Here is a 21,770-nt window from a genome sequence, read left to right on the forward strand (position 1 = left end):
TGACTGAGGAGAATGCCACTTTTTTTCTTTGAAATCAGAATCTATACATTTGGGGAGTACTGATTTTGTTTTGCTTTCCAGTGGAGTTGGGAAGTTGGTTCTGTTAAACAGCTGCTCAAAAGATTGAAATTTATCTTCGTATAGTCACAACCATTATGTGATGCTTCAGACTTGGAGATCCAAAACAGAACAACAGAAAAGATTCTGTGTGGAAGACATAATTTTGGGTTATTTGGGGCTAAGGGAGATGGGTCCGATCCCATCCTGGAGTTCCTCCTAGGATTGTCTGTGAGTGAGATTAAATGTATTTTTACATTTTTGTTAATGAGACACAAACATGGAATTGATGAGAACTTTAGATGTCAGTTAACGATGGGGCATATCTGATTGATATTGGAGACCAGTTTCATCGTTATTCCAAATGATCCTTCGGGAATCCCTGTAGTAGGGTGCCCCATCCAGGTGCTTCATAAAAGCCTTCAGAATAATGAATTAGTTGGAAATATGAATCCTTCATCTGGTGTATTTTGATCCCAGCTGGTAATAGGACTGTGACCTAAGGCAAGAATTTCCAGAAGCACTAAATGCAGTTGGAATAGCAGCAACAGATATTAGTCTCAGCTATCAGGATACCAGATTGTCCTTCTCCTGCCTGGGGCTACATGAACGATACATGTGAGCCTGTGAGATACTTCTCAGGCCCGGGGCTTTTGTGTTGGGATCCCCTAAATTCCTACGTGCATAGCAAAAAGAGAACACTGAAAATGTGTTGGGAAATGAGAGTCAGGATGGAAAACCTACAGTTCAGTTTGTCAGGAATTCATCCAACGTGGGTGGCTCACAACGTGGCGCGGACAATAAAGAAGGACCAGCCGCTGGTCGCAAAGCGAGAGCTAAAAGACAACTGGCAGCTGTTCCCATCTCTCCCGAGGCCAGGAGAGGAAATGGGTTCACACTGGAGCAGAGGGATTTAGACTGGCATATGAGAGGATTTCTGGCTCAAGGTAATGCTTTCTCAGGACAATCACATCTCCTGCTTCTGTTATTTAAAAACAACAAGTTTGGTGCCTTCTTTTGGCCATTAGAGAGACTGGTGGTCCCCAGAGTCCTGGAGACACACAGGCTAACTCTTTTTGGTATCTCGAGAAACTAATAATACAAATTAAACATTTAAACTCAGGGCATTGAATAGGCTAGTAAGAATGTCTTCTTGAAAACCCTTCAAAATGATATCAACTTAGTATTATCTTGCACTGGTCAGACACACTCACTTGAATTTTGATAAATCTTTTCTATGACTACAAATAGAACTAGTCATGACTTGATTTTTATAATTTGTTTGCTGGTCAAAATTGTATCAAAACTTAGGTTTAGTGGGACAGAAAGGAAAAATTTAAAAGAGGCTCCTGGTGGTAAAAAGGTGGGAATTCATTTCTTCAGGAGGAAAAGCAGGATTTTTTAAGAAGTTAGATTTATGGTTCAGACAACTCTGAGTTAGAAGTCTAACTCTTTACATATTGTACCCAAGCATTTTCTTAGCCTCACTAAGGCTCTTCCTTTGCTCGTTATAAAATAGTAAGTCGGCTTGTCAACTGTGCCTATTACATGGAAAAAAATACATGCAAAACTAGATTTGAACATCTCTGGTTCTGAGCAAGATGGAAGCACAGAAATACATTTGCCAGGAAGAAAATCAGCAAATGCATGGGACCACGCAGTCAAAGGAGGAGAAATTCTGTCAAGTGGACTTTAAATTGACAGTCAGTCATATCACTATTGCCTCTTAAACACACATGCATGTCTGTTAGTTTTCTTCACCACATAAACAAAAAGACCCATTTGCAAAAACACAAGGAATAAGCTTTCTTCAGTGATGGCAATTTCATTTTCGGCTGTTTCTGCCTCCCCAGTAATTGGTCATTTTATTAATGCAATTTTAACTCTTTGAGTAAGTATATCCAGCTCATTCCTTATTTATAGGATCTATGTGTTGTTATTCCCTCATTGATTTCTCAAGGCTTAAACATTCTTTAATCCACTGAAAAATAAATGATTTAGTCCTTAAGTTCAGCTCTCTGGGTTTCTCATTTTCACCTGGCATTGTACTAACCCCTCACTCTCACAGAGGAGAGAGCTGGGAAGCTAGGTCTGAGTTATACCAAATCCTTTGATTGCTTTTCTGCCTCTCTTACTCACGTGTCCGTGCTATTTTGCCTGGTCCAGTCTGAAAGTTATATAAGGATATATAAAGTGCCTTTTTGGCAAGGATAAATAAGAGTGGAGAACTCAGCTCCAACTGGAGAGGACACCTGAGGGGCACCTACACAGAGCAGCAATTCTGGAGGTTGAGACCAATGCATTGCAGACACCTGTGTGGAGAGCGTCAGCCTGGTTTCTGAGGAGCATCTTCTCTGGGACTTTTCTTTCTGCTTTTCTACCAGCAATGTACCACCATAACCGCTGGCCATGTATTTAATCTCTTTTTTTTCTGTATATAGATAATTTAAAAGTAGATCCTTAATGGTTTAGGTAAGATAGATACATGGCTATGATGAGAGGAGATGGAGAGATCTCTCCATCAGCCCATGGAGAGATCAATTGTTACTTTTTTTAAGTAACAAGAAAAAAATCTCTATTTTTTTGAAGTAACAAAAAGAAAATCTTTAATATGGAATGGCTGAGTGCCTTTTTTTAAAGCAAATCAGAAAATAATAGTGCGGTTGCATAATGGTGATGAAGTTGGGAAGAAATAATCTTTTGAGGCAAAATTATATGAAAGGTCATAGCATTTCTAAGAAAGTTTAGATGGAAACTGTGAAATACGCCACGCCTCCATATGAGACAAGAATTCCTGAGAGTCTGAATGTTCATCCTCAGAAGTTTACACTTGAAAGATAAACTCAAGCTGTGTGTTTTTCCCTGAGGGACTGGCTCCGCCATTAGAAGGCCAGCCGTGGACCCAAAGGCCAAGACCGTCAGCCTGTGCAAAGTTCATCTTCCTATTAGGACTTGCCTTGAAATGCAATTAGGACATGCGTAGACATCTTCCGGTGTATGGTTACAGAGAGTGTGGGCTCGACCACCTTGGGCAGTCGCAGGCCAGGAGACCCTGTGCCATTTTCTGAAGAGAGAAAGACAGCTTGGTTGATTTGTACCACGTTTAACATTTACATACACTCAGCCATAAAGCTCCTAAACACCTTCCCTGCCACCTCTCCTGAGACGCTTCCCAAGGCATTACATGGTCAGTGTCAGGAACTCCTTCCCGGGCTCCTCTCTCTTCATATTCTTTTTTTTTTTTGCTCTGTTTTTTCTTTTTTTCTCACTTCTGATGTAGATTAAAGTCTGCACTCACAGCTCCCTCCACTAGTTTAAGGATATTTGATCTTTCAGTATTTATCCATTATTGGCTCTGTTTACCCAAGGGAAAATTAAGTGCAGGGTCTCAGAACAGTGAGCGCTTTAATACGCGGATGCATACGCTGATCTCTGACAGATGTTGGTCCCTGGGAACAACAGAAGGGGAGCTACGTCATTGGCTTGGGAAGCTGCTTGTGCAAACCGACTGATCCTGCAGGTGCCCGGGCAGCGTGGCTGAGTGGCTGCTATGCTGAGAAAAATGTCTGGTGCAGGGACAACCCCCCAAATACACGGTTTTTCTCACACAGGCCCGAGCCAGCTGGTGGGGGGTTCTGAGCACACTGACTTGTAGGGAAATAGTGGTTCTAAGGGGTTTTGCATTGAAGGATTTATTACAGGACTTTCAAGTTTAACTTCGTGTTTTCTATAAAAAGAAAAAAATCTTGTTTGTATTTGTCACTAGGTAATCTGATTTCTAAATCTACCCATGTATGTTCCTTTTCTGAGGTTACAGTGAAGATTGGGCTGGATAAAATGGGCAAAGGGAATTTTGTGCATGTAGATGGGAGCTAGCACGTGAGTGTGTGTGTGTGTGTGTGTGGTCTTGTGTATATTTGAGGCAGAAGAAAGCCCTACAGGCACATTTTTTTGTAAAAACTGTTTGTTTCTGATTTAACTTTTTTTTTCTGTTTGCTGTTATGGGAGCCCCCGAGGACCAAAGCAGCTGTCATCTTTGTGACGGAGCCACTTTCCTGAGGCTCTGTGTGAGGCGCAGACCGCCCCACTGCCCCCAAAGCGCCCTTTGAGGGCCTGCCTGTATTAGCCACCTGGGTGTCCCCTCTACTTAGAATGGCACCTGTTATGCTGTGGTGCCCATGCTCCCACAGAGGCGCAGCCCTGACCCAGGCAGGGGTCCCATGCACCCTGTGTACTTGCTTCTGTGTATCTTATCCCAGAAGGGGAAGAAACCCTACGTAGGCAGTCACAGCCTTGAGACTCAGCATGAGAACTTTAGGAAAACATTCTTTTCAGTGTGTGTGGACACTCATGTTCTTAACCACCACTCACTACTGAGTCAGCATGGTAGAGATTACTATCAACATCTTATCCAGGGCAGGCACCCTCCTAGGATGGCTGCCGTTAGGGTCCTGAGATCTCACCATGATGAACAGCAGCCCTGGAACCAGTCGGCCTGGGTTTGAATCCACACTCTGCAGCTCCCTGGGTGACCTTGTGACTTGTGATTTAATCCCCATACCAACAACATCTAAATCCGTTGTTGGTATGGGGATTAAATGAGTCATTGTGTGTGAAGTACTTAGAGCAGTGCCTGACGTCTATTATGTACCAACTACATATTGATTATCAGGTTTTGATACTGAGTTTCCTTTAGTGACTCAGAATGTGGCACTGTCCTGGGTTGGGGCTTTCTGAGACCCCAGCTCCCCTCCCTGCCTTCCCCTCCTGTCCAGCTTGGATCTGACTCTCCATCTTGGCTCCCCTCCAAGCTGCCGCTGCCTGACCTCCCCTGCCCACCCCCAACCGGTCCCCTCTCCCCATTTTCAGTCTGGGCACCAACCCACATTCCCACCCAGATTCCTGCTGGTGCTGATCGCCCACTCTACTTAGGTTGTGCAACTTTAAGTGGCTGAAAGGCCCCTTCTGCATTCTTAGAGGACTTGAATCAAGTCCCTCTTCCCTCAGGGGGAGTCAAGGGCTCACTTTTTGAAAATATTGACTAAGTACCTATTAACTAGAAGGCACCATTCTTGGTGCCTGGACACAAGCAGCAAACAAAGTGAAATCTCTGTGTTCATGGAGTTCCTGTTCTAGTGAGAGGAACAGAAAAGTATCAGACAGATATTTAATTGAGTGTCAAGTTTCTGGTGTATCCAAATTTTCTTAGGATTGCAAGATAGGCACCACAATAATCCCCGCCTAAAAGATCTTTGGCTCTACAGGTTCTCTGATACCTATAGAGCCCAGGGCTGTCTCAGTCATTTCACGGCTCTTTCCAGCCAGCAAGAGCCACCACACAGGCTGGTGTTCTGCCTTCTAGGAACGCGTCTGCAGTGCCTGCAGAGGCACAAACTTGCGCTGAGGCCGGCAGAAGGTGGATCCGCTATTCCTAGGGCATCGCACCCCAACAGCCCTGGAAATCAGGGGGCCACAGGAGAAGCAGTTTAGCACCAGAGTCACGGGTTCAGCTTTGCAGGCATGTGGAACTGCTTCAATGTTTAGTTTCACCTTCACTCACCAGCAGAGCCACCTCTGACAAGTTACTTAATTTCTCTGAGTCTCAGTCCGCTCATCTCTCTAATGGAGACACTACAGGGCCAGGCAAAGTAGACTTATAGCTTCGTGAAAACTAAATTAGTTTATGCAGACTAGAGTTGACACAGGACAAATAAACTGTATCTGATGTTTAAAGTGTATGACCCAACCCAGCTTTTTCAGGGAGTTCATGACAGGAATACTGGGTCTCCTTTTTGGCTCTTCTTACATTTGCTGGTAAAATTTTCAAATGTTTTCTCCTAGTAATTGCTCAGTGGTATTTCTCCATCACATCACGATGCCTAAAGCTCTTGAAGTTTGCCTGTATGAGAGGGATTTCACGGTAGGAGGGTCTCTGTTATTACGCCAGGGGCACACACTAATGCTTCGCAAGCAGGTGGAGGTCCTTCGTCCCCACATTCTGGGCTCTCGGTCCTCAGCCTTTCCCCTTGTGCCACATGTGAGTGCCGACTTTCACACCAGTGCATCCACACTCATACATAAGCTCCCATGCAGCAGTTATAGCTCCTCCCCTTTCTAGTCCATCCAGCCAGTATCTCAGACTTCCAGTATCTCAGACTTCCAGTGAACATGGCCTTGTAGAAATAAACTTGAAGCTCCTCAAATTAATTGCAAAAAGCAATTTCTAAACGCCAGAAGCACATTATCACTAAGAAATCACTTGCAAGATAATGTATAAATGATTGTGATTTTTCGATGGTTTTAAATTGCTATTCTTATCCAGTTCACCAGTCAGAGATCTGAGTAAATCAAAACAGGTCATGAATAATAAACCAAATCAACCTTTTGAGCCTTAAAAGAAGTTAAGACACCCAAAGGGAACTAGTGCCTTTACCTTTAAATTTTAATGTATATGATTTTAATTCAATCTATGCTTTGATTAGTATTTTCCTTTCTATTTAGTAGCCATAGCCCTCAGTAGTGAACCCAGAGATGCACTTATAAGGAGTAAATTGGGATGAATGGATGCAAAAGTAGTGTTGGCCCCCAGGACGTCAGTTAATCAATTTAGATCTTCCAAGGGGGTGCAACTTGCAGCCCATTTGGGCGGCTGCGAGCGGGTGGGGTGGTCCAGGCAGGAAGCAGTGATATTGTGTCAGGGCAGAGGCAGCCCCTGGGTTGTCTGGAAGAGTCCAGGATCTAAGGCATCATCTGAGAATTTGGGGAGCAAGGCTAGTCCTTGGGGAGGAGGCACTCAGGGAGCAGGCTGAGGGTGATGGAGGGTGGTTCAGAGCAGATCTCCACTGATGGGCAGGAGCAAGCACGGAAGGGAAATCAGACTGTCACAAAAAATGGGGAAGGGGGAATGCCACACCCAAAGAGTAGGCAGATGACAAATATTTCACCGGGGCTTGCTGGGCCCATGCGTAAACCAGGAACCCTGGTGCTGGGCTCCAGAGCTACCAGGGTGCGTCCTAGCTTAGATTGCCTTGGCCCAGGGGCTCTTACAGGTATCACAGGATGCACGTTCATTCACGTACTGCTGAGCGGGACCAGGAAATGCCACGTCTTTGTTTTTGTCAGCTGATCTAATCTCTGGGCTGGGGGATGGTCAGGGCCTTATCATTAAATCTTCAGCTCACTCTCTTCCACTTTAACAGATTGAACTAATAGTTTCTTTTCAATAGCACAGTCTATCAAATAAACATTTCATTGAGGGAACTGTGTTAGTTTGTCTTTGGAAGTGCAAGAGGGCCTGAAGAACTTGTATCCCTCCTCACAGGTAATGGTGAACCAAATATTTATTTAGGGCATCTCTACCAGTATAGATGTTTCATGACCTCATTTCAGGATCCCCTTCTCCTCCCCTTCCCCTCCCGGAGCTCTCACCCTCCTCTCCGCTCCCACTGGGCTCCAGTCTCCATCCTTCAAAAAGGAGTCTGGGCTGGCCCGTGAGTCCTTGGTACACAGTGGACACTCCTCCCAGGAGGATGTGTGAGAGGGGGGTAATCCGATTAGATACAGGTTGACTAGAGTAGAATTTTAGGTCCCAGGGTTCAAAAGTGAAGATGTTCTGTTCTGCCCACTTCCAGCGTCACTACAGAACAGTCTCACAGACATACAACAGCCCTTGGTATCAGCCATGCTCTCTTTATGTAGCTAGACCACAGGCAGTCTGTATCAGGCTCCAGAACACCCTGGAAGGGCATTGGCAATGATGAAAAAAAAGAAAAGTCCCCAATAACTACAATCTAAAATAATCTATACATAAGACGATATACAATTGTAAACATAAATATACATCACTTATTATCATGTTAAGCTATTTTGCTTGTTTTTGTTGGTCTGTCTTCTTGGACTCCTCAAATAGTGACCTTGGCCTGTGAACTGACTTTGACAAATGAGCTGGAAACGGCAGGCGGGTGAAGGTGAAGTGCCCTCTAGTGGAATAACTCGAAGGGAAAGGAAGCTAAAGAGAGCAGAGCTGCAGAACCAGGGAAGGGTGGAGGCCCCTTGTCCCAAGCACAGAGTGTGTGGCAGTCCACGAGAGAAGGCTGCGAGGCGAGTCGGGAGCAGACCGTGGAGGGCCTTATAAAACCCACCAAATTCTAAAGACTACAGAAAGACCCAGAACCATTTTTTCAAGGGAAGATATCATACTCTCAAAAAGCAGATTTGAAAATAATTCTAAAGGTGGCATAGATGCTGGGAGAATAATAGTAACTATTGATGCTTAGGGCATCCTCATTCTGTTCCAGGGTCTATTCTAGGCACCTTTTCATGTTACCGTGTTTTATTTTTGAAGCATCCTGAGAGGTGACTACTCGCATTCCCTCCTTACGAAAGCCCTGGAACAAAAGGAGTTGGGATTTGAACCGGGACCAGCAGGCAAGAGAGTCCATGTGTTTAACCACGGACAGAAGTGCCTCTTCAAAGGCAAGAGGGGCTGGAGACCAGATGAAAATAGCTTTAGTTAAAAGTAAAATTAATCTAGGCCAGTGATGAGTCAAATACAGGGAAAATTTAAGAGATGTTTAGGAGTTAATTAGGTGTGGTAATACACTGGGGATTGGTAGAGCGTTAGGTTTAGGCATCTGCCTCAGGCAGGTGGAGGTGCTTATTGCAAAGACAAGGAGTAGGAGAAGATTCAGGGTTTGGGGTGGAGAGGAGATTTCATCCTGGATGGGAATCCGCACAGAAAGCTAGCCCTGTTGAGCCATATGACAACGTGACGTGTGCAGAGTTGTGAATACACACAGACAGGATCCTTTCTGCTTGAAGAGGACTCCGATAAATCAACTTAATTTGAAGGATATGTAGATTTCCTCCAGTTACCAAAGGAAAGGTCATTGTAGGTTTAGGGAACCTGTGTGCAAACTTGGTGTCAGGAAAGCCAGGAGAGTTCCACGGTGTGGTGAGAACCTGGGCAGGGTGCACAGTGAGGGGCAGAAAGTGGGAGGAGACGAAGCCAGGAAGTTGGGCGGGAGCCGTGCAGGGAAAGGCTGTGGCAGGTCTCCTAGCCTCTCATCTCGGCAAACTAGCAACAGATATTTTTGTAAGTCCCAGGGTCTGTCAGTACCCAAGTATGTTGTACCTCGGGCAGGTACAACTGAGGGGACATGCAAAAGCTGCTGGTGAGCTCTCTGGGATCAGGAGGGACCTTGAGGCCTGAGCTCACAGGCCAGTCAACCCCTGAGGGACTTCTGTTGTCTGCTAAAGACTGCACCTTGCATCTAGCCCCCAAATGGGCCTCAGTGGTGGCTGTCAGCAGGATAGCATTGTGCCCAGCTGTGTGCTCCCTGGTCGAGAAGGTATGCCTTTGGGTGTCTGGTGGACAACGAGAGTCACTGTCTCCAAACTCCCCTCTAGGTCACTGAGTCTCTTACAGAGTCGTGTGCACATAGAGCTAACACTAAGGACACGTCTAATTTATGGAGCAGCTTATTATCCCCTGCAAGTACCACCTGTGCCTCAGTCCCTCAAGTCTCAGTTTGGAACCTTTTCTGTATGTTTTCAAATTTTATAACAGCGCTGTGTACCAGTATCCTGGCACTTATACTGTCCCCTTGATTGTATGTCCCCTTCTCTGAACTGTGATCTCTTCGTCCTCCTCCCAGCCTCTCACTTCTATGTCAGTTACACCTGGAACATGCCCAGCTCAGTGGGCACTCACTGCTCTGTTACTGGGAGCAGTGGTAGGTAAGAGACATGGAAGCTTATTTAACACACGACTCCCTCTCAGTGCGGTTGTTAACCTGCTTTCCTTCCCTTTCTCCCCCGGTCCAACAGCCAGAACCCCCTCACTGCAGCCTTTGGGAACTCCATCCTTCCGGAACAGCCTGCTTGGGTCCCTGCACACAGGACCCAAACTAGTCCTACTCTCACAGTTCAAACGATGATTTTTCTTGATTATGGGTGAAATGTGCTTATTTGTGGAGGGATGGCCCCTTTCACATCTGCGGGAAAAAATATTTTCATAATTAAGACACATCAAAGTCTATAATCTTTGAAATCATTTTAGCCCATGTGGGTCTTTCATGTTCTTTGTTCATGCAGGTTGTGTGAAATGGGGCACACATATTTCGGTAGTGACTGTAGCCCCACTGAGGAATGGAATTTTTGAGTTGTGTCTTTAACAATTACTGCTGTATAGGCAAGGACAGAGAAAGAAAGGGTAGAACACAGAGCAATCGCTTAACAGATGAAAAGGTAAAACTCTTTTCGCCTGAAATAGTGGGGTGTATTTACCCCTCTTCCACTGGTGTTTGTGCACACAGTTGTGTGCAGTCTGCTCCCTGTCCCTGTGTTCTCAATGAGGAAGGAATGCTGGTCCTGGGGATGGGGTTCACTCCAGGACATCCAAGCCCGATATGCTACTTGTTATGGATGGAAGACTTTGCAGGGTTTTTACCCGGATGTGAGGAAACAGGGGTGGGTGATTTTGACTAGTAATTTTGACAGTCAATTATTAGAAAATGCAAGTATTGTTCTGAATGTCTGAGTCATTTTAGATGGAGTGAAATGGTGGGATTCCCAAGAGGATGGCAGCCGAGTTGAATTGTGAAGCATGAGAAGGAGTTACCAGGCATAGATTGTGGGGGTGAGTATTCTAAACATAGGCACAGCATGTGCAGATACAGAGAACAAGAGACCAAGTTGTCCAACTCAGAAAAGTCGTTCTGAGATGCTGAAACGCCGAAAGTAGTTCAGGAGGACTCGAGTATAGTGTAAGGATGAGAGATCCACCTGAGAGGGGGGTGAAAACCAGACAAGAAAGGACCTTATTCAGTTCCTAAGGACTGTAGGATTTATTTTGCAGTAAAGGAGAAGCCAATTGAAGATTTTAAGCAGGAAATCACATTGTTGGCTTTTTATTATAGAAAGATAACTTTGGAAGTGGAGCGGGACATGCATGTAACTGAAGCTAGACTTGAGAAGAGCCAGCAATGCCACTTTCAGGTTGGCACATCAGAGAACATTCTTCACACGTGGGTAAGAGACACAGGCGAAACGATGCATTACAGCTTTCTTTGCAGTACCAAAAAATCTGAAATGACCTAAATACCCAGCATCGAAAGATTAAATCTATCCACTGCTGCAGAGTCAAACAAATAAATGTATTAACACAAGTCACATAAATGTGATCTTTTATGGCAACAAAGACTGGCTTTATAATGATGTTGAACCAAAAAAAAAATCAAACAAAAGTGAAAAATTTTACATGATATCATTTATGTAAATTTGTAAAACACGCAGAGCCAAATAACATGTGAATACATATATGTGTAAGTTGTAAGTAAAACCGTTTGAATGAACTGGAAGGTTGTACGCTAAGGCCATGCTAACCATTGCCTCGTCATGGTAACGAAGAGCAGGGCAGGAAGTAGGGTTGAATAAAGATGACGAACAAAAGAACCTCTAGCTTTATCTAAAAGTCAATGTTTTCTTTTGGTTTTAAAGGAGATTATAGGATTATGTTACGTATGTAATTTTCCTAAAGTCATAATTAAGGAAAAAAGGTCTGATCATAAATACGATGCTGTTAATAGGTATTAATTCTGGATTATGGGTGTTTGTTAAATTATTGTTTATTTTACATTTTAATTTTTTAAATTTTATTTATAGTTAGTTTATATTCAATAATATTTTTATTAGTTTTACTGTGTACAGCTAATGTTTAGACAACCATATACTTTACAAAGCATTCCCCCAATATTTTAAATTACACTTTATATCATTTGTAGTTGAAAAAATAATTACCTCCTTATAATTATTTAAAATAGTACGTCTAGGGTGTTTGTGTCTGTGCGTGTCAAAGAACAGTAGCTAGAGAAATCCAAGTACCTTCAGAGTCTGAGGATTATAAAACCAAGGGATATGAAAATTCAAGAAGAATTATCAACAAGGTCAAGATTGCAACCAAAAGAACTGAATCAATTTGTGATTTCGCAGGTCCTTGGGGGCCTTGTCCCGGGTGATTTCAGCAGAGTGACGTGCGTGGAAGCCACGTGGCAGTTGACTCTGAGAGAGTGGAGACGCAGCAGAGGTGACGGCGAGTTCCGTCGGCTCTCAGGAGTACCTAGAGAGGGTATCGGTTTAGTGAGGATGGTGGTCACTTTTGAGAGTAGGGAACCTTGATGTTGTTCATTTGAAACCGGAAAAATACAATGAGTAGGGCAGTCAGAGGTACAATGGAGAGAGGAGGTAACTGGTGGGGACACGGGGTCAGGAGAGGAAAGGAAACCTGCGTGGGAAGGCGGAAGGGCGCCTTTCCGAGGAGTGTCCGTGGAGGGGAGGAAAATCAAGGTTGCTGGGGGGAGTATGGGATGATTTCAAGGAAGCTCAGATCAACAACTGAATTTTTTTTTTTACCTTTTAAAAATGTAAGTATAGTTGGTATGCAGTCTCGGTTACATTAGCTTTAGGTGTACAAGCATAGTGATTTGACATATTTATATCTGACAATGAGACCACCTCGCTAATTCTAGCAGTCATCTGTCACTGTGCAAATTTATCATGTCATTGACTCTTCTGACTACAGAATATTACCACTTGTGTAGAAAAAGTATCTTCAAAAATGTGTATTCTTGTACATAGATAACTGTCTATCTTCTTGTCATTAGAAGAAATCATTAAAACTAGTAAAAATATTCTGTTAATGACACCAATTGTTGTTTCTACAAGCATAATGAATATTAGAAAGAAAGACAAATTACTAGGTAATGTAGATAGAGGTATGCTTTTAAACGATTGGCCCTTAGATCCTGGAGTTTATGCCTGTTCGACACTGACGCGTCATGTAGGAATTACAGCAAACATGCTGTGTCTGCCATTGTCTTAAGAATGGGAAACTACTTCAAACAACCACAGTGTTGCAAAACCCTTGAATCATCTACTGCCCCTCCCCTCCCATCCCTACCGTGATGAGTTAATCTGGTATTTTGCCTAATTATCTGGGTTGATGGGTATTTTAGCATTTTATTATGCTTCCTTTCTCTTAAAATACAAACATACTTGCAAATATTATCTATTGACTTCATTCATTTAAGAATACCAATGGGGCCCTTAATATCACAACCTCATATAACTTTATTTTCATGGGACCACAAATTCCAGGATTGGAAGAAAGGTTAGATGGCTTCTACTTGCCTACCTCAGCTTCCAATCCATAGGATGAGTCCTCCCCAGCCGCTGAAAACCTGGAGGGACATGAAGTCCGCAGCGAGGGAGTAAGGAACCAGCAGCGTTTCCCTCTTTCTCTAGTGAGGCAGTCACGCATGACTTACTGCCCACTGGTGAATGTGCTAGGAGCAGCAGTAAGCATTTGTTTCTATTCATTCAGCCAGTAGTGGCTAGGCATACGTTTATGGAATAAATACGAAGTTATATAGGAAGTGGTTACTTTCTTTGCTGACCAGGAGCTTCAAGTTAAATAAGGGAGAAAAGCTTCTAAAAAATCCATTAAGACACCCAAATACCCAATACCAAGGCAGAGCACAGTTTGTTGTATAGTCATATAGCAATTATTTATTTGTGGACACGTACACTGCTACACAGATGTAGACCTGATGTTGGGGAATCAGGAAGTCTTTTAAGAGGCAGTGGAATTTGAGTTGGACCTTGAAGAGTGGACCAAACAGGTATGTTTGGACATGGAGAACTTGCGGGAGAATGGCATCCAGGGAGACTGGAGAGAGAATTAAGGCTCGGGGCTGGAGCAGGTCTGGGAGCAGAGAGGGCTGCAGCTACAGAACTAAAGTGCCTGGAGAACTGTGACTGGAGAAAACGGAGCAGGCATGGGTGGAGGTCAGACTCTGGAGGCTCAGGAATGTGGGCTTTATTCAGGAAGCAGGAGGGATACCAAGACACCTTAGTTTGCAGAATGACACCACATACTTTCCATTTCATATGTTTTATTCTTTCCAAACAAAAATGAAAGGCAAATTTCCCCTGCTCATTTGCCCCATAATTGGCTAGATCACAAACTGGGAAGTGAGCACTGACTTTATTACACTCTTCATTGGGAAAGGAGGGAGTGTAAGTCGTGGTTGTGCAGGAGCGAGCTGAGTGGGAAGGCTTTGCCCCAGTGGAGTAGGGTCTGCCGGGGAGGATGGGGTTTGCGCCTCGCCCACCCTCTCCACACTCTGACCCGTGAGCTACACTCACACTTAATATGATTTTCTAAATCAAGAATTTATTTATCTGCGAGTTTATCTGTGCTAACTCTGACTTACTGTATCGTATTTTTGATTATTGCTTTTGACATTCACTCACCAAACCCTCTTATTCTCAAAAAGAGAATTTATCCTGGGAGGTGTTTCATAGTTTTTCTTGTTTCTTGGGTCTCTGAGAAAAGAGCTGTCCTGAATTGACAGAAGTCATGACAATACCTGATTGGAATCACACTGAAAATTTAACAGTTTGAGGATAAACTCAACAGTGACACCACAGAAAGTCACAGATTTTTTTAATGTTTTAGCACAAAGGAAAAGAACAGCAACAGAGATTTTTAGGAGACCTGCTGTGCTAGCTCTGTCTCTGGATGTCCCGTGGATGTTTGGTAATTTGGGTTACCCTTCCAGTTACCTTCCCACTGAAGCAGTATCTTACTGATTCATTAGTGAGTGATGGACAATTTTACAGAGCTTCAAGGTGTTTGGAGTATCATTTCAGTCGTAAGATAATTGAATTGATATATTCTCGAGCACTTTTGGTGAAGAAAGCTCCATGGACAGCAGCACCGCTGAGAAATGACTTCCCCATAGTCTCGGTTTCCGACAAGCCTGTGTTGCTGTCCCTGGAAAGGAATGCTAGGATAGGAGAGCAGCAAGATCCTTACTTCGGGGGTTTAACACGGGACCACCATGTCTTAAAAAAATTGGACTCCAAAACTTGAGTGCAAAATAAGTAAAGGTAAGTCAGTCAGATTTTCACTTAAGAAGTTATGCTGTGAGTTGGTAATGCACAAGTCTTTATTTGCATATGAAGAACTAAACTTCTGATACATGAATTAGTTTCAGCCAAGACCCCCCCTAAATTATGGTTCTAGTCAAATTGCATTGTTTTTTAAAGCAAATCTCTGTTGGTTTAGAGAAGCAGAGGTTGATGGCAAATTACCCTTTTATTTGGAAAGAAGTTTCATACTGTATTATTATAGAGGAGGTCTGGGTAGGTTGCATATTAGAAAATTTTTCTGATTGTCCAGACATTTGATACAAAAATATTTTATTATTTTCTTATAAAAATAAAGTTAACTTTTGTTAATAAAGGCTAATTAGTGAAGAAGGTGGAGATATATCCTTAATAAATCACTTTTTTAGTATGGAACAAAGGTTGCAAAGCCAGGAGTTATCGTGCACAAAAGCACCACCTTGTGACCAGAATGAGTAACTGCATGCATCCCTAAGACAACCATCCAAAAGAACAGAAAAGCAGAGCCCATTAAAGCTCCAGATACAGGGACTGGCTCCTGGGTACTCACTCTTCTATCAGCCTCGGTGTCATTAGAAATGGGAACAAAGAACAATTTGTTGGTAACTTAGTTTCAAGTCCTATCCTTTCAATAAATTCTTAGGGTTTTGTGATTTTGTGTATCTTGGGTTTGTTTTTTAACTTTTTATGCTCTTGTCCCCTTTTCAATTGAACAGTTTCAAACTGAACTGATAATCATGTTAAATTTTAAATGACTGATAATTGGCCTAAATTGTTCTCTTTCCACGATGTATTTGACTTTTGAAAGACAGCAATCTACCCATCAATAGGGGGACGTGTGTGTGTGTGTGTGTGTGTGTGTGTGTGTGTGTGTGTTGGTAAGTCTGTAGCTATTTTTGACAAAGGAAAACTTCTCAACCATTTAAAATAATTAACCATGTATAGCATAACATTTCTTCTGAAGGATGGCATAGTCATTAGAAAACCACTTGGAAACATCACCGAGGCATTTAATTGGTGGCTATCAGTACATTTCCATTGCTGAAAAGAGCATTACATGTAAAGCAAAACACTACAAATTTAGTGTTTAGGCGTGTAGAGACTTATGCAATGTTGCAGTTCTTTGTTGACACTTAATATCCAAAAATACAGCTTACTAGAAGCTAAGAGATGGCTTATGCCTCTTATGAAGAAGAAACAGATGTCATCTAAGAGTTCATGCAGACAAGTGTATTGTCACTTTTTCCCAAGCTTGGATTTTCATTCCCTACCTGCTGTACAATGTGCCTGTTCTCCATGTTTCTACACACTTCTGTGGCTTAGAGAAGTGTCATTTTACCATCAGGGGATGTCCCTACTGTTTATTAAGAAAAGAGTGTCTACAAACTAAATGTCTAACAATAGTGGGATGATTAAATAAAATTTAGCATATCCATATGCCGGCTACAGCATAAAACAAATTGTCTAAATATTCAATGACACAGAAAAATGCTTCCAACATACTTTCGTGAATTTTTAAAAATCCTTACAACTGTATCTTAGTTTGATCTCAAGTTTGAAAACATAGAGGAATTTTATATGTCCATAGAAAAAATACTAGAATAACAAAATAATTATTAATCATGGTTACCTTTGGATGCTGGGATTAGGAATTTTTTTTTATTCTCACCTGTCTTTTCCAAAATTTTAGGAAATTCTGCTGTTTTGCAAAATTGTATTAATGTCTTCAGCATTGGTCTCTGTATTTGCACTCAACCATGTGATTTTGTAGTTCTCCAAATGCAAAGAAATATGTATTTTGGCCACCCCTTATATTTGGGTTCACCCTTGTGACTTGCTATGGTGGATGAAATGTTAGCAAGCATGTCACTGTGAGCTAAGCCCTGGACAGCAGTTTTGTGGTTGGGTGTGCCCCCTTGGACCATGTCCACAAGACTAGCCTAAATGAGCCTTCTGGAGGTGGGTGACGCAGGCACGGAGCAGGGGCAAGCAGACCTGAGACCAGCTTACCCCTGCCTCTCGTCATGACTTAGTCTGCAGCTGAGATTTTTGTGGTTGCAGCATTATTGTATCAGTAGCTACTCAATTTGTTATTATTACAAGGAAAATGCTATGTGTGTGATTCAAGCCAGTTGTGTCCGGTGTAAATGTGGAGTAGAAAAGAGAGACCCAAGGATGGAACAGATGTCTCCTCACTGCAAAACACAAAAAACAGGGCATATTCTCAGCGCATCTTCCCCACTCCCTTACATTGTCTTTTTAGATGATGAGATCTTAACTTCTTTGAAATCTGTAGTCCAGATGTGGAGTGATTGCAAAGACTCTGGGTCAACTCAACTCATTTACGTGCTTTTCCTGGGATTTTTTCCTTTGCTTTTCCTTTTAGTCATTAGTGGGGCAATTTATCAAGAATATACTCTTTGTCAAAGAAGTCACTGTGTTATTTTTCCATTTTTCATGCTCCAATTCGTACTCCACCCTTCCTTCTCTCTCTTTTCTGTCTTCTCCCCTCACTATGGTTTTCTTTATTACAACAGTGAAACAACACAAAGAGGCAACAGTTCTAAAGGGCTCTTTTCAAAACACGTTCTTCTGGAACAACTTAGTACAGAGCTACTACCTTACTTCCTTTTCCCTGAAGGTGTCAGTCTCATGTGACATCTTTTGGTTTATGGGGACTCCAGTGCCTTTCCAACCAAAACTTGGTGACACTAACCAGCCATGCCGAGTGCACTAAATCTACTTACCAATTCACTTGCCTCGTGCCAAAGCGAGGAGTTTTAATAGAGGCAGAGCACTCAGAACTAAAGCAGCTTATCCAGGGTGGGCTTTGAGGGATAACTTGCCCCAGAGAGCTGGGTGTTAGGCCTGATCCTGGGTTATCAGCCAATGCTGAGGAAGCAGCCACAAACCCCCATGCCCTTGACCCACAGAGGAAACCGTAAGCCACTCAGGGCAGCACAGAGAAGCAGCAATAAAGGACAGAAAATGCCAGCAAGGTCATCGTGCGCCTTGGAACAGGCTTGCATTATTTGGCCTCCTCTTTCCCCCCATGTGCTCAGCCTGAAAGGAGTGAGTGCAGGGAAGTCCATCTCACCTCTACTACAGGCTCCTCCAGCCTGTGCTGGTTTGGGGAGGAGAAAAGCTTGAAATTAATATGAGGTTCAAGTTTTGAAAAATAAAATAACTGGAGTACACTTTAAGAACTAAAATAAAATAGTTTTTAATCAATTGAAGTGACTTAGAAGAGGGACTCAGACTGGAATCATTAAAACAAAGCCAGCTGGAGTTGAGTTTGGACAGAACCCACTGAAGAGTAGATATTGTAAACCTGTACCATTTCATGTTCAAACTTCCAGCCAGTGGAGACAGGTCACTAAATCAGCTTGCAAAACTTACCAACCAGAAGACTCGCAATGGGAGAAAGAAGACACATGCAGATGCTGGCTCTGTGACCGTGCACGGCAAGATGGCCGCCCCCTGCACTTCCCTGCCCCTCCATTACTTTCTAGGCCCCTTCTGCACACCCCAGTAAGGACTCGGCTGGTGTTGTGGACCAGATGCTTCTAGACAAGAGACAGGCTCCGGTCAGGCATTCTTTAGTGTTGTAGAAAGAGACGCCAGGTGCCAGCACTTGATCTGGGAAGAGACCGTTAATGATCCGCACACTCTGTGTTCCTTATAAGGCCTCTCTCTCCCTTCTGAGCCCTCCTCTTGTACGAATGTGTGTATGGAGCAAGGGGAGCAGTTGTCCCAATTCTCCGAAAATGCTGCATTGGAATACTTTAACCTAGAATGAGAGGCACTGCACCTGTGTCCTCATCAGTGGGCTGTAGTAGTTATGACCAGGAGAACAAGAAGTATTTCTTCCATATCTCCTACTGGCCATTTGAAATGTGTGACTCATGTGACTACAGCTTGCCCACACTGCCTCTCATTTGCTGGATCAGACCATGGGTGGCCATCACCTCACCTTTATTCCCACTGTGGTGGCCACTGCTGATAATGTTGTTTATAAAATACCACCAGGGTACCTGCTCTGTACTAGGTGCTTCCTCTGCTTGTTGGCATGCAAGTCTCAGCATGACACAACTTATTGTACGTTCAACAGACCACCACTCTCTGGCTTTGAGCACCTCTTTTCCATCCAAGGTCAAACTTCTAATATTTCCTTTCTGACCCTATGTCCCTCTGAGGTGAGCTGGGGGCTTTTACAGCCACACCCCTTCCAAAAACGCAGTGCTACTACTGTCTTCCTGTGCCTCCCTTGCCAGAGAAATGGCACCTAGGAAGTGACTTTCCCTAACCAGTTAGACAGTTCACGACAATACTATCTGGTTATTCTGTTGACAACAGCATGCAGACTATTTTTTCAATGTAAGATAAGACTGAGTCCCTACTGTGTGGGCAAGAGGTCTTCCATTTGGTGCTTTTTGTCCCCTGCCCCTTCTAACCTAGGACCTCCTGCTGGACCACTCCCCCCCCTTTGCAGCCGTCTCTACGCACTGCCTCCTCCCCTCCAGTGGCTCAACTCCTGGTGGGTCCCCACCTCAGGTGACAATCAGAGAGGCCTTGCAACGGCTAGATCAGACCATATGAAGTAGCCATGTTCTTAGGTTAAAAGTCAAGTATTGGCTTGTTTGTGCGCTTTCACCTAGACCCGCACACTTACCAAACCCCAGAGCAGTGGGGGGAGGGGGGGCGGTTATACTGTGCTAAATCAGCGGCTATACATTTAATCAGAACTATGTTCGAAAATTTAATATTTTAAGAAACCTAATGAAAATCTTTTTATCACTTCCAGTTTCCTTTTATAATACGTGTAAGTACCTGTGGTCCATCTTTGTTTGGCAAACTGAGTTTTTGTTGTGTTTTGGTTTTGGCTGGAGTCAAGCATAGCAGTGTCAGTTTAGTATCGTTAACTCTAAACTCCTGTATCGTGTGAAATATGATTGCATGTTAAGTTGAAACAGCAATAAAAATAATATTAAACTGTCTTAAATACATACTAAACCCAAGAAATTAAGCCAGGAAAGTACTCACGGGCTTACTCCTTGAAAAATACTTAATTACCGTTGTTCAAAAAGAGCTACGCTGATTTACTTCAGGTGTTCTCAATTCTCAGCAATTAATGTTCTAAGTGAGAGAGACTAGAGGTTCACCTTTCAGGGAAAGCAAGGTCTCTGGAATAGGACAGTTCTCTTTAAAGGTCACTTAGCCTCAGGTTCCAAGGGAGCCCGCGTGCTGCTCGCTCCTGTCCAGTTCCAGCTCGAAACACTTAGAAAGGTCTTTTTCCTTCTTGTTCAAGTCACACATCCTAAAATCCTGCAGCTGTTCCCCCAAGATTGCCAGTGAGATAAGAGCTATAAAACTCAAACCACAAGATGCAAATTTTTGCACATTTTCCCAGTTCTAGCCCTGCAAAAATATCCTGCTCCCTTCCCTGCTTCCTAAGAGCCGTTGCTCGGTGGGGGTTTATGACTGTTTCCAGGGAAAGGAGAAGATTCTGCAGATGAATTGGGCTTACCCCGTGTCTCCATGTCTTTAGGATCGAAGTTTGCCTGGTGTTGGCGGTGGAGTGGGGGGAGGACTCAGTTTAGCAATGCTGTTTGTTTCAAAGGACACCAAACACAGGAAGGGCCATCTTTGAAGTGGGTGGACACAGAGCACCCTTTCGCTCTTGCCAGTGAACAAAGGGACAAGCTTTCTAGTTCTAATGGTTTGGGCTAATACAGTGTGAAAAACTAAATATAGAATGCTTTTGTTAAAATCAGATTAGACTAATTCTATATGAAGTGCTTTAATGAAGAATGTTTAATGGTTGAAATACTATACCCCGGGAGTCAAAATGCAGGTGCAAGAATGATATTCTATGCTCCCCGGAGAGCAAACTAGAACACACTGTGAAATATCAATTAAAGTTTATAGTTGCCTGTGTTGGCTAAATGTCTTTTTCATGGGAAATTTTCATTGTCTTATGCAATGATCATTTTGGGTTAAAATATGTGCTGAATTATGTGGGCATTCCGAGTTATTAAGAAATGGATTTATTTTACAAGCAGGCTGTAAGCATTCTTTGCTGTTTTTATGAGGTCATCGACATGACTTTTAAATGGGGCTCTAGGCCAACTCTGATTCTCACATCAGTTCATTAATTCACACAGCTGTCTTTGAAAACTACAAGCATAATATATACTGCAGACAGAGGGCCAGGGATGGGGTGGGGTGAGATTTCAAGGCCGTATTTCAGTCCGGAGATCCTGCTGACATCATAAACTATGAGAAGACAGCTTAAGCTGTTTGGGGAACCGCAGTAGCCCCCCTGATGGAAATATGGCTTGTTTAATTGATTCTTTTTCATTTTAGAATATACAGAGTGGGGACACCCAATCGTTTCCATTCTGAGCAAACTCAGAACATGAAAGGCAGGCACTGCAGGAATGCATTAGCAGGGAAACCCAAGCAGCAGCCTAAGGTGTGGGGGTGGATTTCATTGTGTTAATGATGCATGAGCAGCCATGCTGACATGCGAAGGGCATTGGCGGAGGGCTACCGCACTGCGATTTTGTTTTACAGGTGATTGTGAACTCACCATCTCAATGGAGAGTTTTTCCAAACGAGATGTGACACGGATGACACTATAGCATGAGTGAGGGGCCCGGAGACCTCCAAAGAAGGTTCCTCACCCTCTCTGCATTTCCTGGGTGGTAGCAAACATTGAATACGAACGACTGAAATATGCG

Source organism: Sturnira hondurensis, unplaced genomic scaffold (genome assembly GCF_014824575.4).
Source record: "Sturnira hondurensis isolate 20B ecotype Veracruz unplaced genomic scaffold, ASM1482457v3 Scaffold0010128, whole genome shotgun sequence".
In the NCBI taxonomy this organism is placed as follows: domain Eukaryota; kingdom Metazoa; phylum Chordata; class Mammalia; order Chiroptera; family Phyllostomidae; genus Sturnira; species Sturnira hondurensis.